Raw genomic sequence first — 7126 nt, 5'->3', positions numbered from 1 at the left:
ACACCATCCCCATGGGGCCCATTGTTTGTTTTTCTTTAGCCAATGCCACTCGATCACAATGTTATATGCTTGATTCTCTTTGACATTCTTACATAGTCATTTTTTTAAGAGGTTAATAAGGTTAATGTACTGCAAAGTTCCTAAAAGGTGTTCTATAAAAACTGAAAAACCAGGATACAAATGCACAAAAATAACTCGAATCAAAGAAAGAAAAATTAAAGCTGCATCTCTGATACCATTATATATATGTAGGCGCTTTGATACCACTATATATATATAGGTGCACTGATACCATTATATATATATATAATGATATATATATATATATATATATATAGACACATACCATTATATATATTGCTCATTTCATGCCAAATACTCCAAGTGGCTACTGCAATAATTGGGGCCGACACTTTCTTCACATTACTGAATTATTGCTTTTTCCATCTCCATAATAGGCTTGGAATATCATGTCACATTATTTGGCTAACATCCAACTCTGACAAAAGCAGAAGCATGGATAAACATGTGGAGTTTATTGATTTATAACAATCACACACTTGGCAAGCAAAATATCCCAAATTATTCATTGTTAAAATGTACCTTTCACCACTGTGGACTATAAGGAATTGGATTTTGGTAGCTAATGGTCAATCCTCTAAATCAACAGGTTGAGAACGCTTCATATTTAGATACTCTTTTTCCTAAGAACATTATTGATGCAGGCCCGCATTCAAGCCCAGAACTATTTTGGTTCAAGCTCAATTGGTCCAAGTCTAGCCTAAGACCATGAACCAGTCCAAGTCTCCCATCTTTGACTTTGTAATTTTCCATGCATTGGAGCTTACATCAAAGACCCTTGGAACATACTAATTCATTGGAGCTTGCATCAAGGCACATTGGGACAACGACAAATATTGGAATTTTGTTTTTATTAGCTTCTAGTTTCTAGATTTGACTTAAGCTTTTATGTGTAATCTCAACCGTAGAAAATCAATTGCAATCAAGGGTTGGGATTTTGTATAGATTTTTTCAATTTCTTTTGCTTGCCTATATGAGGCTATCAAATCTATTGTAGAAGGAGATAGATTGTTGATGAATGAAATTTTGCCTAAGTGCAATTCCCTTGAACCTTGAAGAGTTCATACCTTGAAAACCTTGAAGACTTTTCACTCCTTCCTTGAAGATTAGGAGCTTTTCTCAAGTCTGTATCCTTGAAGAGTTGTAGCCATCAATCTAGAAGAATTGATGTCGTTGATCTTGCTTGAAGGCCTAGAAGAGCAACCATTGTAGATTCAATATTTTTTTTTTCATTTTCTACCCAATCCTAGAGTTCTGCCCAATCACGTTCTCTCTCTTCCACCCCAATTTCCATCCTGTTACATTATTTATCTGGGAAAATCCAAACCACAGAGTTTGTAGAGAAAAGAGTCCTCGAAATTTTGGCTTTAGAATTAGGTCATTCCGACCTATATTGAGTAAGATCATTACTCAGTGACAACTACAAACAAAAATTGTAGTTCTACGACTGCTTAAGAAAATAGTCATAACTTACTTAAGGTCATTACTCAGTGACAACCACAAAAAGAAATTCTAGTTCTACACCTGCTCAGGAAAATAACCGTAACTTACTCAACATAGGTCAGAATGACCTAATTCTAAAGCCAAAATTTTGAGGACTCTTTTCTATACAAACTTTGTGTTTTGGATTTTCTCAGATAAATAATCTAACAGGGTGGAAATTGGGGTGGAAGAGAGAGAACGTGAATGGGCAGAACTCTATGATTGGGTAGAAAATGAAAGAAAAAGATTGAATCTTCATTGGTTGCTCTTCTAGGCTTTCAATGAAGATCAACGACATCAATTCTTCTAGATTGATGGTTACAACTCTTCAAGGATGTAGACATGAGAAAAGCTCCTACTCTTTAAGGTTCAAGGGAATTGCACTTAGGAAAAATTTCATTTATCAACAATCTATCTCCTTCTACAATAGATTTGATAGCCTCAAATAAGAAACCAAAAGAAATCTAAAAAAAGCTACTACGAATTCCCAACCTTTGATTGCAATTGATTTTCTACGGTTGAGATTACACATAAAAGCTTAAGTCAAATCCAAAATCTGGAATGAGGAGAGAGAAGCTCTGGAGCAGAAGTCCATCGCCTTGGTGACACCCAAGACCCTTATGGTGGATCTCAGAACAATCGTGGCCTGCAACCTCTAATTACTAACTTCTTGAGGCCTGCTTCGGCGAACCCGGCAGTGGAACCTGAACCTTCTTAGGGTAGACCTGCTGTACCCCCACCCAACGTTTCCTTCTCCATGGTGGTGGGAAGAGGACTGCGGGCAGTGGATGACCTCCTTGATCCCATCCATGCAGGCTCGCTAACTAAGGTCGTGATACCTCAAGATGCATACAAAGAGAGATTGGAACGCTTTCGATTCGCCCTGATCGGAAGAGTGAATTTCAGATTCACCTCCTTAGACTATGTCAGAAAGGAGGCATCCACATCATGGAACTTGAAGGGAAAGGTTTCTTTGTCTGTGATGGGAAAAGGATTTATTCTTTTCTAGTTTGAACTCGAATATGACATGTCCTTAGTCTGGCACAGAAACTCCATCAAGGTGGGAGGCCAATTTGTGAGATTTAAAAAAGGAGGCAGGACTTTAACATCCATGAAAAAAAAATCGCAACAAAGATGCTCTTGATACGTTTCCCAAACCTCCCCCACTAGAATGTTGGCACAAAAAAATCCTCTTAACCATTGCGAATGCGGTGGGTCGGCCCATGGCCATTGACAAGCACACCCACGTGGCTTCAATAGGAGGTTACGCTCGTATTCAAGTGGAGGTGGAAATCGACTCTAATCGAATTGAAGAGATCCACATTGAGAGACGGCAGCCAGGTTCTCAACAGATCTTCTGGTTCAAACAACAAGTATTATACGAAGATAATCTGGGCCTTTGTGGCTTCTGCAAGAAGTATGGACATTCAGCCGCTGATTGTAGAATCAGGAAGATGGTTGAGGAGAAGAAGAAAGGGAAAAATCAAGGGGTTGTTGGGCTATATATGTGGATGATTCTGATCACGAGTCTTCACATGATAGCACCCAGGCCTCCCCTAATGGCAGTCCAGCCCACGGTGACCCTTCCTTGTTCGGCGTGGAGATGTTCACCGCGAGAACGCAGACCATCAAGGCAGCGGCGGTGGTGGTGCCACCCAGTTCAGTCATCTCAGTTGCAGCCTCATCGGCAGCAATCATGAAATAATCTTGAACCCGTCAAACTCGCAATCTCCTGCCTTTTTGGGAGCGATTGCGTCTCAACATTCAAATATCTTTCCATCTTCAGGCTCAATTGAAGTTGTCATTCCCCACTCAACTGAGAGACAATCAGCACGTGGGTCAGATCATGAGTCTCCAAGATCTTATCCCACTCAATTGTCAAATGGATATGGGCAAAACCCGCCCCAGGTCAGAGCTGGGCAGTCATCACATGTGAATGATTCTCAGTCATCAACTGTTCTTCCTCCTCTGGCACAGGAACATGCGACTGAACACATTATCTCCCATATCCCATCCACGTCGTTCCATGGGGGGGCCGTAGAGGCTCTTCGTGAAATTGAAATGGCTGATAGGCTCGCAACTACCACTGATCTTGAGATGCTAAACGCTCGAAGAAAGGATAAAGGAGCGGCCTGTATGGAGCAAACAAGAAGGTCTGACCGTCTCGCGACATTAAAAAAGTAATCATGAAGGTCCTCTTTTGGAATGTAAGAGGATTCAAGAAGGCCTCAGCGTGTATGTCTCTGAGGACACTAATAAGAGATAAGGAGCCTGACATTCTTTGCCTGGCCGAACCTATGATCGACATTTCTGCTTGCCCGACTCACTTCTTTAGCAAATTGGGCTATGAAGATGATCTCATCTGCAATTCTAGGAGACACAAAGTCCCAAACCTCTAGATGCTCTAAAAGAGAGGTATTCCTAAACCCTTATCTATTTCCTCTTCTGAACAGAAAATCTCTGTTAGGATCGATTGGAAAGTCCAGCCTATTATAATCTCGTCAGTCCATGTGAGCAACTTTAGAGCTATTAGAAGAGAGCTCTTGATCAAGCTTGGGTCAATATCGGCCATGACTGATCCCTGGATGGTGGTAGGTGACTTTAACGCCACTCTAGCTTCTAATAAAAAATGAGGTCTTGGCACGTTTAATATGGGCTTGGCGGCAGAGTTTGAAGCAATGATTGACTCCTGTTCACTCATTAAATTAGCATCTCAGGGTCCAAAATTCACTTGGACCAATAATAGAAGAAGAGGCAACGTCTCTGCAGTGCTTGATAGGGGTTTCTGCAATGAGAATTGGCTAAACCACTTTCAGGACTATGCTCAATGGGTCCTCCCTAGGGACTTCTCGGATCATTCTCCAATTTTATTCTTATTTGAGATGTCTCCCAGGCCTGCAAACTGCCCTTTTTGCTTTCACAAATTTTAGACAGAGCATCCTTCCTTCCTTCAACTAGTTTTTGATTCATGGAATCACAAGATCTCGGGTCCTCCAACTTATGTTCTTTCTCAAAAACTAAAAAGATTGAAGCCAATAATTAGAAACTGAGCAAGGGAAAACTTTCCAAACTTTGAAGTTGAACTGGTTAGAACTAGAGAGGCACTGGACGAGATTCAAGCTAAAATTGAGGTGCAGGGTATGGATGACATTCTCTTTGGGCAAGAAGCTGATGCAAAATCTGCCCATCTAATTGCTATGAAAAATCACAAAAAATTATGGGCTGAAAAATCGAGGATCAGGTGGTTGAAGGAGGGGGACAGGAACTCAAAATTCTTTCATCTCTACACCAAAACTAAAAGAGCCAAGAACTCCATTAGACGTCTGAAAAAATCTGATGGGTCAGTTATCTCAAATCGAGACGACATTGGCAGCTGCATGTCCAACTTCTATGAAGATTTCCACAAGAGGGTGCTAGTGATGGATCACTTAGACTTACTAGAGGCTATTCTCAGGCTCATTGACGAGGTGGATCTTATTAGTCTGGATGTGATCCCAGGAACAAATGAGATCAAACGGGCAGTGTGGGATCTTGACCCTGACAGCTCTCCTGGTCCAAATGGCTTCCCTAGGTCATTCTTCCGCTTCTATTGGGATTCTATCTCTGAAGACTTTGAAAAAGCTGTGAGGGATTTTTTTTTGTTTCAGGTTTGATGCACCCGGGCCTGAACAACAATTTATAAGCTTTAATCCCAAAAGTTAATGGAGCAATGTCTCTAGACAAATTCTGGCCTCGCTGCATGAGAAACTTCTACTGCAAAGTGATCTACAAAATTCTAGCAACCAAATTGTATTTCCTCCTTCCTAGATTGATATCTGAAGAACAGGGAGTGTTCCAGAAAGGCAAGCTTATTTACAACAACATAGCTCTGGCATCTGAACTTGTAAATATTATGCACTCTTCTACGAGGGGGCGGTCTTGGTGCAAAAATAGACATCCAAAAGGCTTTTGACACCATTTTATGGGATTTTATTATGCAGGTTCTGAAAAAATTTGGCTTCTCTGATACTTGGCGAAACTGGATTCATCAGATTCTCTCTTCTTCAAAATTTTCCATCCTATTAAATGGTGGTCCGGTTGGATATTTTGATGTTGAAAGGGGGCTGCGGCAAGGTGACCCGATCTCTCCAATCCTATTTATCTTAGCTGAAGAGGTTCTCTGTAGAGGCCTCAAGCATCTCCTCTACAAAAAAGAGATCAAAGCCTTGAAAGGCCCTAGAGGTGCGTCAGTCCCTACTCACTTGTTATTTGCTGATGACATTTTTATTTTCATCAATGCTTCCAGAAAGTACGTGAGAAATTTGAAAGATTTTATCAGAAAGTATCAAGAATTCTCTTTCTTCTTTTCTTTTCTATCTTTTTCCTTGGTGGGATAAGCAGAGTAATAGATCTTGCATGATCAGTAAAATTAAATACTCTCTTTCTCTCTCTCCTAATCTATTTCATCTTCTTCCTTGGTTGGATAAGCTGAGTGATAGATACTGAGTAATCAGTAAAATTAAATAGCCTACAGAAAAGTAAGATTTTAGTTTCATAGTACCCACTAAAGTTCCACATTACCTACTACCCAGGATTCCTAAAAGAGTAATAGACACCAAGTTGTACTAGGAAAACAGGGGGATGGACATGAGATGCATAAGGCGGGGCCGACAAAGGGAAAGGGGACGACTTGAGATTGGTAGCAGATTATGAGTTGGAGGAGTGGGGTGGTGTTTACACCGGTGGCCAAGAGCTGGTCTTGACCACTGCGAGGAAGCCTACGTTGCACAAGGGTTTGGTGAGAGAGAGAGAGAGCAGGAGAGAGGGAGGATATGGAAAGGTACGCTGGATCGGAAGGGTTGGTCTTGATCTCCCAACACCAATAGTACAGTATTTGTCAGGGTTTACTAGTGTATTTTGGCAAACTCAGGTCACTCTACCCTATCAAATTATATGCAAATCCAATGGTTGAAATTAAATTAATTAAATTCAACGGTTCTCAACTCGCTAGAATACCTGATACTTGGGTATCCTGCTAGCATTCATATCCCTCTCCCTAATATTAAAGACAATGACCTACATTTTGTACAAGTTAATCATAACATGCATTTTTCTATTTGGTCTAGGACAATTACTTAAGGGTTTTCCTTCTTGTGACTGGGTAGGTTACATAAAATAATGTAATGGATGATCTTATATTGTTATTCTGACATGATTGGATAAAATGGAGATTAAAAATCAATTATTTAATATCTATCTTTCATTTTATTAATAAAAGAAGTTCAAACTTGCAAGCCCACTAAATAATTGGTTTTATGGATTTTGGGTTTTAAGCTGATCTTACTTAGTTTATAACGGTCACAAAATCGAAACAAACCATTTATTATTTGTTTTCATTATCTTACTCCCCTATTTTGATAACCCGACTTACTTCGCATTTTACATTTAATTGGTTCAACATATTTGGTTTGAATCAATTTATTGACTGAATCAGGCCAGGATATGGAAGCTACCTTCTTCCATTGTTTGTTTCTTACGTAATGACATTGTTGAAGAAGGTGATAATCACACACATGCTTTTTTT

General features: G+C 40.1%; 1 pseudogene; it reads left to right on the top strand.

Moving 5' to 3' along the window:
- Positions 1-2786: 2786 nt before the first annotated feature.
- Positions 2787-7126, top strand: part of LOC122059769 — a 31379-nt pseudogene continuing 27039 nt past the window's right edge.

The sequence above is a fragment of the Macadamia integrifolia genome, chromosome 13 (genome assembly GCF_013358625.1).
Source record: "Macadamia integrifolia cultivar HAES 741 chromosome 13, SCU_Mint_v3, whole genome shotgun sequence".
Taxonomy (NCBI): Eukaryota; Viridiplantae; Streptophyta; class Magnoliopsida; order Proteales; family Proteaceae; genus Macadamia; species Macadamia integrifolia.
This window is presented reverse-complemented; position numbering and strand designations above follow the sequence as displayed.